At 40.5% G+C, this 10543-nt stretch overlaps 1 long non-coding RNA gene across 1 annotated transcript in view; it reads right to left on the reverse strand.

Moving 5' to 3' along the window:
• Positions 1–361: 361 nt before the first annotated feature.
• LOC149467863 (uncharacterized) overlaps positions 362–10543 on the reverse strand; it is a 59289-nt gene continuing 49107 nt past the window's right edge. The window contains exon 2 of the long non-coding RNA XR_016311821.1: positions 362–596. This is a non-coding gene — a long non-coding RNA (uncharacterized LOC149467863). The remainder of the gene's footprint in view (positions 597–10543) is intronic.

The following is a 10543-nucleotide window of genomic DNA, read 5'->3' on the forward strand; positions in this document are numbered from 1 at the left end:
CTGTAAACATTTAAAGGGAAATTACAGGGTTTTCATTTATTTTTATATATATCTGTGGAAGAGATCAACTTAACAAAGCCAATATTATCAATGTGTGTTAATGTTTTACAGATGAATTCCAGACAAGCAGATAAATAAACACACACACACACACACACACACACACATATATATATATATATATATATATATATATATATATATATATATATATACAGTGGGGCAAAAAAGTATTTAGTCAGCCACCAATTGTGCAAGTTCTCCCACTTAAAAAGATGAGAGAGGCCTGTAATTGGCATCATAGGTAGACCTCAACTATGAGAGACAAAATGAGAAAACAAATCCAGACAATCACATTGGCTGATTTGGAAAGAATTTATTTGCAAATCATGGTGGAAAATAAGTATTTGGTCAATATCAAAAGTTCATCTCAATACTTTGTTATATATCCTTTGTTGGCAATGACAGAGGTCAAACGTTTCCTGTAAGTCTTCACAAGGTTGGCACACACTGTTGCTGGTATGTTGGCCCATTCCTCCATGCAGATCCCTTCTAGAGCAGTGATGTTTTGGGGCTGTCGCTGGGCAGATTGCTACCTGATATGGTCAAAAACATTCATATTAGGAGGCTATATTTCATTGCCTATTGACACCTTAACTGGTTGCTATTGTTTGTATGTATTTTACATGTTCCTTTTTCAGGCGTAATCCATAAAAAAAATTCAGTAATTTTTTGCAGTCAAGATGTTCTTTTATTATCTCAGTTTACAGCGGAACTTTACCCATAGCAACTTGATAAAAAAAAAATGTTCTTTAGCAAAGAGCATACATTCCACATTAATAATTATGTTAACAAAATGAGTGTGTGCTGTAAATTGCCTCCAGCATTGTTCCTGTTTCATCTTGCTGGAGGCTGCCAATTTGCTGAAGCTCAGAGTCCCTGAACAGCAGTAAATCTTTAGGCTGCTGGCCTCTACACTTTCGGCACAGTGCCAAAAGATAGAGAGCAACTGAGCATGTGCAGAGTAGGGTGAAACAATGTATTACTAGATTTTAAACAGTACAGACACTTATTTATTAATGTTTTACATACAGTGGGGCAAAAAAGTATTTATCAGCCACCAATTGTGCAAGTTCTCCCACTTAAAAAGATGAGAGAGGTCTGTAATTGGCATCATAGGTAGACCTTAACTATGAGAGACAAAATGAGAAAAAAAATCCAGACAATCACATTGGCTGATTTGGAAAGAATTTATTTGCAAATTATGGTGGAAAATAAGTATTTGGTCACCTACAAGCAAGCAAGATTTCTGGCTCTCACAGACCTGTACCTTCTTCTATAAGAGGCTCCTCTGTCCTGCACTCATTACCTGTATCAATGGCACCTGTTTGAACTTGTTATCAGTATAAAAGACACCTGTCCACAACCTCAAACAGTCACACTCCAAACTCCACTATGGTGAAGACCAAAGAGCTGTCGAAGGACACCAGAAACAAAATTGTAGACCTGCACCAGGCTGGGAAGACTGAATCTGCAATAGGCAAGCAGCTTGGTGTGAACAAATCAACTGTGGGAGCAATAATTAGAAAATGGAAGACATACAAAACCACTGATAATCTCCCTCAATCTGGGGCTCCACGCAAGATCTCACCCCGTGGGGTCAAAATGATCACAAGAACGGTGCGCAAAAATCCCAGGACCACACGAGGGGACCTAGTGAATGACCTGCAGAGAGCTGGGACCAACGTAACAAAGGCTACCATCAGTAACACACTACGCTGCCAGGGACTCAGATCCTGCAGTGCCAGACGTGTCCCCCTGCTTAAGCCAGTACATGTCCGGGCCCATCTGAAGTTTGCCAGAGAGCATTTGGATGATCCAGAAGAGGATTGGGAGAATGTCATATGGTCAGATGAAACCAAAATAGAACTGTTTGGTAGAAACACAACTCGTCGTGTTTGGAGGAGAGAGAATGCTGAGTTGCATCCAAAGAACACCATACCTACTGTGAAGCATGGGGGTGGCAACATCATGCTTTGGGGCTGTTTCTCCACAAAGGGACCAGGACGACTGATCCATGTACAGGACAGAATGAATGGGGCCATGTATCGCGAGATTTTGAGTGCAAACCTCCTTCCATCAGCAAAGGCATTGAAGATGAAACAAGCCTGGGTCTTCCAACATGACAATGATCCCAAACATACCGCCCCGGGCAATGAAGGAGTGGCTTCGTAAGAAGCATTTCAAGGTCCTGGAGTGGCCTAGCCAGTCTCCAGATCTCAACCCCATAGAAAACCTTTGGAGGGAGTTGAAAGTCCGTGTTGCCCAGCGACAGCCCCAAAACATCACTGCTCTAGAGGAGATCTGCATGGAGGAATGGGCCAACATACCAGCAACAGTGTGTGCCAACCTTGTGAAGACTTACAGGAAACGATTGACCTCTGTCATTGCCAACAAAGGATATATAACAAAGTATTGAGATGAACTTTTGATATTGACCAAATACTTATTTTCCACCATAATATGCAAATAAATTCTTTCCAAATCAGCCAATGTGATTGTCTGGATTTTTTTTCTCATTTTGTCTCTCATAGTTGAGGTCTACCTATGATGCCAATTACAGACCTCTCTCATCTTTTTAAGTGGGAGAACTTGCACAATTGGTGGCTGACTAAATACTTTTTTGCCCCACTGTATATATATAGTGAGGAAAATAATTATTTGATCCCCTGAAGATTTTGTAAGTTTGCCCACTTGCAAAGAAATAAAGGGTCTATAATATTTATCATAGGTGTATTTTAAATGATAGAGACAGAATATCAACCAAAAATCCAGAAAAAAACACGTTACAAATGTTATACATTGAGTTACAGTTCATTGAGTAAATTAAGTATTTGATCCCCTACCAACCAACAATAATTCTGGCTCCCACAGACTGGCTTATGTGCTCCACAGATTAGTCCTGTCAATTTAAGAAGATGCTCCTAATGACAACTTATTATGTGTATAAAAGACATCTGTTCACAGAATCTCTTTCTTCCATTCAAACCTCACCACCATGGGCAAGACCAAAAGAGCTGTCAAAAGGATGTGAGGGACAAGATTGTAGACCTGTACAGGGCTGGAATGGGCTACAAGACCATCAACAAGAAGCTTGGTGAGAAGAAGACAACTGTCGGAGCAATTATTTGCAAATGGAAGAAATACAAAATAACCATCAATCGCCCTCGGTCTGGAGCTCCATGCAAGATTTCACCTCATAAGGTAGGAATGATAATGAAAGAAGTGAGGGATCAGCCCAGAACTACACAGGAGGAGCTTGTGAATGATCTCAAGACAGTTGGGACCACAGTCACCAAACAAATCGTTGGTAACACAATAAGCTGCCATGGATGGAAATCCCGTAGTGCACGCAAGGCCCCCCTCCTCAAGAAGGCATACATACTAGCCCGTCTGAAGTTTGCCAATGAACATCTAATTGATTCAGAGAAGGACTGGGAGAAAGTGCTGTGGTCAGATGAGACCAAAATTGAGCTCTTTGGCATTAACTCGACTTGCTGTAAAACATGCTTGTTATACTAACTGTGGAACCTAATGGGTTTATCCTCTGCATTATGTAAAAAGGCTGTTTGATCCTGTCTTCTCTGCCATTCCTCTTGTCTATGCTGATAAGACAGACAGAACCCGTAGCCCTTCTGCACAGGCTCAGTTTAGTGTGTATTGCTAGAGAGAGTTTTTTTTTTTACCTTGGGAGAGTGCATGTGATCAGCACAGGGCCAATCAGCACTGCCCAGACAGAGGGTCAGGGGTTTTACATCCTCCTAGAGCAGAAAGAAAACTCCTCCTACAAGCTTTAACCAGTGCTCAGCTGAAGCCATAGGACTGCTCTAATAGCTGATGAGAAAAGGTATTTAGCAGTTTATATTTACTAAAATATTTGCATTTCCATGTAGTGTGTACTTTGGGAGACCAGATATAGTGAATGCAGGGTCCTGAGTTTAGTAACACTTTAAAGATTTAGAGAAGATCTGTAAAATCCCTCCTGAGATGTGTGCAAACCTGGTAACCAACTACAAGAAACGTCTTACCTCTGTGCTTGCCAACAAGGGTTTCTCCACCAAGTACTAAGTCATGTTTTGCTTGGGGTTTAAATATTAAGTTACTCACTGAACTGCAACTCAACTTGTAACATTTGTATCATGTCTTATTTTCTGGATTTTTGGTTGATATTCTGTCTCTATCATTTAAAATACACCTATATTAAAAAAAAGTATAGACCCTTCATTTCCATGTAAGTGGTCAAACTTACAAAATCAGCAGGGGATCAAATAATAATTTTCCCCTATGTATGTGTGTGTATATATATATATATATATATATATATATATATATATATATATATATATATAAAACGTTTGCTTTAATGTCTATCTCAGATTTTTAGCATTGATAGAGTAGGGGAGAGTTAGGGCCCCTGCCAGGTCTTCATTGCTGCATTGCTGTGTCCCCGCTGGGGAGATTCCTCTTCTCCATTTATCCTGGTGACCATTGTCACTGTGAGGAAAAGTCCAAAATCGAATGTAGACTAGATGAAAATAGTTGTGCTATCTCTTTAAAAGTCAACCAAAAAGATTATGAATGATTGAGCTACCATAAAACATTAAAATGGTTCTAAGTCCAAAATGTTTTTTACCTTAATGCATTCCCTGTATTAAGGTTAAGTATGTTTTATGGATTTCTGTCCTTCCCCTTCCCTGTGTGAACCATTTTCATCTAGTATATCTCTCTCTCACTGTATTCTGTCAGTTATAGAGTGCTGCTGTCTTTTGTATTTAATTTTTTTAATTTGTTACATTAGATGTCTGCCAATAAGGACAAATGTCTTATGATTGCCACACGTGCTTTGATTTTATTGACTGATGAAAATGATAGAATTTGCAAACAATTGAAAGACCACAACTTTTCTTCCAATCTTTTTAGACCAGATTTGTTGAAATTGAGTCGATCAGGAAAATAATCAATCCTTTTGCATCGATCAGCAGCACTGGGTATGTTCATGAATAAGATCAATCATTTAACAAAGTGTGTATGACCACTATTAGAAAGGATTTCCCTCACTTGGAGAGATTTATCCTCACTTCCTATTGTGTCCATAGGACAGAATGGATGAAAATCTCCCTAGTGGGACAAAATAAAACCTGACAAGGGTTTTAGCCATTGCCTACGCTTTCTAAAATTAAAAAAAGATTTTGGATTTAGATATACAGTACTTTAAGAGGTGTATTTTTAAATGTTTTCACATAATATTCACACAACTTTCACCCAGGACTCATTTTGCCAACTGAAAATATGTGAATCTGATGTGACATTTATAAACCCTATAGCCTGGTTAACCTCCTCGACGGTATGATTCTTTCCGATTTTTTGTGCTGAAAGCGATACCATTTTTTTGCATGGAAATATGTAGTTTTTTATTGTAGGCTGTAATTTTTAGGAATAACTCACTGAAATCTGTACAAACAAGAGTCTAGTAAACATCCCGGGTAGGATAAAACTTGAAACACGAAATCATAAATTATAATTTAATAAATAATCATAAAAAATAAGAATATAAGAATAATAAATTTAATTGAATAATATAATCAAACCAAAAACACTGAAATTTGAAATACAGAGGCAAATTCGCACATCGCTGAGCAAAGTCGCAAAATCGTTTTCAGTGTCTGATGAGGAATTTCCCCACGAATCATTATCACTCAATTCTGCAAGTGGTTCTGATTTACTATGGCTGTTCTAAAACCGCTTTTGATGTAAAGGGATGCTTTTTGGACGCCATGGACTTTTCTAAGTTTCCAGGCAGAAAGAACAGTCAAAATGCAGGCAGGGCACAAGACAAAGCACTAGGGACAAAATGTATGTGAAATGCATTGAAACAGCAATGACAGCAAAAATGACATTTTTAAAAAATTTCAAATTTCCCGCCGGTTCCGGCGCCCGTACATCTCGACCTCACAGGGACCAGAACACGGAACCCGGATGCCGGCATCGGCCGGAGGAGATGGCCGGGGACGCTGCAGGGGACACATTGCGGAAGCGAAAGACAAGGTAAGTGCTGCAGGGACCCCCTGAGCAATGCTGCATGGTAAGCCCGAGTGTAGCTCGGGGTTACCGCTCTTGGTACTAAAATTTTTAACCCGAGCTACACTCGGGAAAACCGCTAAGGAGGTTAAGGACTGACCACAGGCTCTTGATTGATCGATGAAGGGATATCAGCACAATTATAAAGTCATGAATGTGTCTCCATCCTGTAAGCATATGTATATAGGAGGTCGGGAGGCACGGGTGCCATTCAGAGAATTCTGAAAGAATACAAAGGGGTTGATTTACTAAAACTGGAGAGTGCAAAATCTGGTGCAGCTTTGCATAGAAACTAATCAGCTTACAGTTTTTTTTTTGTCAAAGCGAAACTGATTGGCTACCATGTACAGCTTCACCAGATTTTGTACTCCAGTTTTAGTAAATCAACCCCAAAGTATTCTCTGGTAAAGAGAGAACAGGTGGGGAGGTGGGGAGGTGGGCAAGTGTAGATCACTGGAGTAGCATTGTCTACATCAGTGACTTCTAGTTTCCAGAGGCATCGGCCAGGTAAGGAAAATACATAGTTACATTGGTCCTAGCTGGACCAAAGAAACTACAGTGAATCCAGAGAGTAGTCACAGCGCGTACCTTTTGCCACATTTTGTTATGTTACAGCCTTATTCCAAAATGGATTAATTTTATTTTTTTCCTCAGTATTCTACAAATATCCCATAATGACAACGTGAAAGTAGTTTGTTTTGAAATCTTTAAAATTTATTAAAAATACATGTACTTAAGTATTCACAGCCTTTGCCATGACACTCAAAATTGAGCTCTGGTGCATCCTGTTCCCACTGATCATCCTTGAGATGTTTCCACAACTTGATTGGAGTCCACCTGTAAGCTGCGTACCGGGGTGGGCTCCCCAGGATACAGTGAAGTCACAAACAAGGAAAGCAACCCCAACACCAGCTTTTGCCACAACAGAATTTTACTTAGATGTGGCAAATAAACACAACCACAAATGCTGAGAACATACAATAAATTTACATACACCCGGCCCAAAGGCTGAGACCCTTGTGCTGCACAGCACGGCGCCTTCTGATGTATGAAGGTAGAAAGTGAAGTAATTTACCTACTGGCGGGCACAAATAAGCTGCCACACCTTACCTGTTATTAACCTAAAAGAGCAGGAATCAGTGTATGGGTGTATGGTATGGGCTAGCCTGCAGTGCAGCACAACAGCTTACAATCTTACACAAATCTACAGTATTCCCCCTCCCATAACTGGTCCTGTAGCACGTGCCTGAGTATTCTTTCTGAGCAAAACGCCAGTCTGGCTTGAGTTTGTAGGATTTTATCAGCTCTCCAATGTGAAATGTCACTTTAAGTTGTGGAGTCCTGCCAATAATCAGTAACAACACTTGTGGCCTGACACAAACAGAGACCCTAACTAACTATAGGCCTGGACTCAGTTTCAAGGCACCAACACTGAAATGAGGTGTGTGCATGATCTTACCGACCCGGGTCTGCGTTGCATCCGCTGGTGAGAACAGAACAAATGTCTCTCCAACAAGCATGCGGTCTTGCCGTATATGTTGCTTAGTTCCTCTGCTCTCATCAGCCTTCCTGGCAGCAATCTCATCAGCTTCCTGGCAGCAATCTCATCAGCATTCCTGGCAGCAATCTCTGGTTAGTGTGGGATGCTTTCACACCTGGATGTTATCAGATTCTCAGCTCACACGGCCCCTTATTCACCATGCTCCAAAACATGGCGTCTATCTCTCCTGTGCAAAAACCCCACCTCCTCATGAATATACAAATATCTATGCAGTCTGAGGCTGTGTTAGAAAAACAGTAACATCTTGTGGCTAAACCGCAGAATGCCAGTCAAAACAGTAATTTATTTCCACACAAACAGTGTTCAAACAATGAGAGCTGTTTCCCCATCTCACACACCTGTGGGAAATTCAGTTGATTGGACATGATTAGGAAAGGCATAATCCTGTCTATATAAAGGTCCCACAGTTAACAGTGCATGTCAGAGTACAAACCAAGCCATGAAGTCCAAGGAATTGTCCGTAGACCTCCGAGACAGGATTGTATCAAGGCACAGATCTGGGGAAGGATACAGAAAATTTTCTGCAGCATTGAAGGTCCCAGTGAGCACAGTGGCCTCCATCGTCTGTGAATGGAAGAAGTTTGGAACCACCAGGAATCTTCCTAGAGTGGGCCACCTGGCCAAAATGAGTGATCGAGGGAGAAAGGCCTTAGTCAGGGAGGTAACCAAGCACCCGATGGTCACTCTGAAAGAGCTTCAGAGTTTCTCTGTGGAGGGAGGAGAACCTTCCAGAAGAACAACCATCTCTGCAGCACTCCACCAATCAGGCCTGTATAGTAGAGTGGCCAGACGGAAGCCACTCCTCAGTAAAAGGCAAATGGAGTTGTCCAAAAGGCACCTAAGGGACTCTCAGACTGTGAGAAACAAAATTGTCTGGCCTGATGAAACAAAGATTGAACTCTTTGGCCTTAATGCAAAGCGTCATGTTTGGAAGAAACCAGGCACCGCTCACTACCTGGCCAATACCATCCCTACATTGAAGCATGGTGGTGGCAGCATCATGCTGTGGGGATGTTTTTCAGCGGCAGGAACTGGGAGACTAGTCAGGATCGAATGAAAGATGAATGCAGCAATGTACAGAGACATCCTTTGATGAACACCTGTTCCAGAGTGCTCTGGAACTTAGACTGGGGTGACTGTTCATCTTTCAACCGGACAATGACCCTAAGCACACAGCCCACATAACAAAGGAGTGGCTACAGGCCAACTCTGTGATTTTCCTGGAGTGGCCCAGCCAGAGCCCACTTGAACCTGATTGAACATCTCTGGAGAGATCTGAAAGTGGCTGTGCACCGACCCTCCCCATCCAACCTGATGGAGCTTGAGAGGTACTGCAAAGAAGAATGGGAGAAATGCCCAAAAATAAGTGTGCCAAGCTTGTAGCATCATACTCAAAATGACTTGAGGCTGTAATTGGTGCTAAAGATGTTTTAACAAAGTATTGAGCAAAGGCTGTGAATACTTAGGTACATGTGGGTTTTTTTTTCATTTTTTTATTTTTAATAAATTGCAAAGATTTCAAAACAAACTTCTTTCACATTGTCCTTATGGGGTATTGTTTGTAGAATGTTGAGGAAAAAATTGAATTGAATCAATTTTGGAATAAGGCTGTAACATAACAAATTGTGGCAAAAGTTAAGCGCTGTGAATACTTTCTGGATGCCCTGTATGTATGAAAATGTATATACCTGGAAGTCCTCTTTAATGTATAAATGGTATTTTACTATCCGTCTGGATTTGATTTTTTTGCATTATTTCTTAAATGAGCCATGACTAAGGGCTCATTGGCCTCTATTTATTATACATGGGTCTTGGCAGTAATCAAGTTATTATGATAGAATATATTTAATACAATTCATTTTGGATCCTAGTGTTCATTTTTTCAGTTGGCATGCAGCCGTGCGATGTGACTCTATTGTTATTTAGAGCAATTTTACTTTCTATTGTTCAGAAGCTGAATAGCGTTGCTCTGATTTTTTTTTCCTGGTAGACTGAACAAATGCATTTCTTTACAGTCTTGGCATATACGTTTCATTATAGTCTCTAAAATGAACTCAGCTCTACGCCAAGTGCTGTATATGTCGATATATCAATTGTACACATGCAGGATACTGATTCTGCTAAGCCTATTTGAATCTGTCATTTTAGGTTACAAGGTACACAGTTAAATGAAAATCCAGGCTAACAACTTAAAAAAAACACATATATTTGAATAGTTTTCCATACCAATGGATTTGGAATTCTGTTCAGCCAGTGTAATGAATCATGCACTTATACTGAACAGCAGAAAAGATGACAACTTTAGTTCCAAGTTCAGATTTGCATCTCTGTGTATTACTTTTGTACCCTGATTCACCACTCTGCATACTTGCACAATTTAGCAACAGCCCACTACCTAATTTTTCCTAAACAGAGCCCAGATGTCTATTTACACTGCTTGCTCTCCCTGTTAAGAATATGGACATATACAGAAAGCTATGAAGTGATGGGTCCTTCCTTGGGAATGGAGTTGCCAACTTGCTGAGGTTTCAATCAGAATGGGTACAAATAGGTGAATTCACTCCAACATATAGATGATTGCGGTATATATGAAGCTCAATTATGTGCTCACCTCCATTTTTAGCCCAAAAATACAGGCTAAACAAGCTGTTTATGCTAAAAGGATAAAATGTGCACTGATGTTCACCACCTTCTTTGAATGTGTCCACAGCGTGATTTCCTGATTATCCACCTGGTGTCTCTCCTCTCATTACTATCCTATGCAGATCTGTGGATGTATGGATGGATGGATATTTCCTCCTTCTCACCTCCAAGGGGAATAATTCTCCTAGATCCACTTCAGAA

Source organism: Staurois parvus, unplaced genomic scaffold (genome assembly GCF_062004578.1).
Source record: "Staurois parvus isolate SC_StPar_1 unplaced genomic scaffold, SC_StPar_1.0 ptg000098l, whole genome shotgun sequence".
Taxonomy (NCBI): domain Eukaryota; kingdom Metazoa; phylum Chordata; class Amphibia; order Anura; family Ranidae; genus Staurois; species Staurois parvus.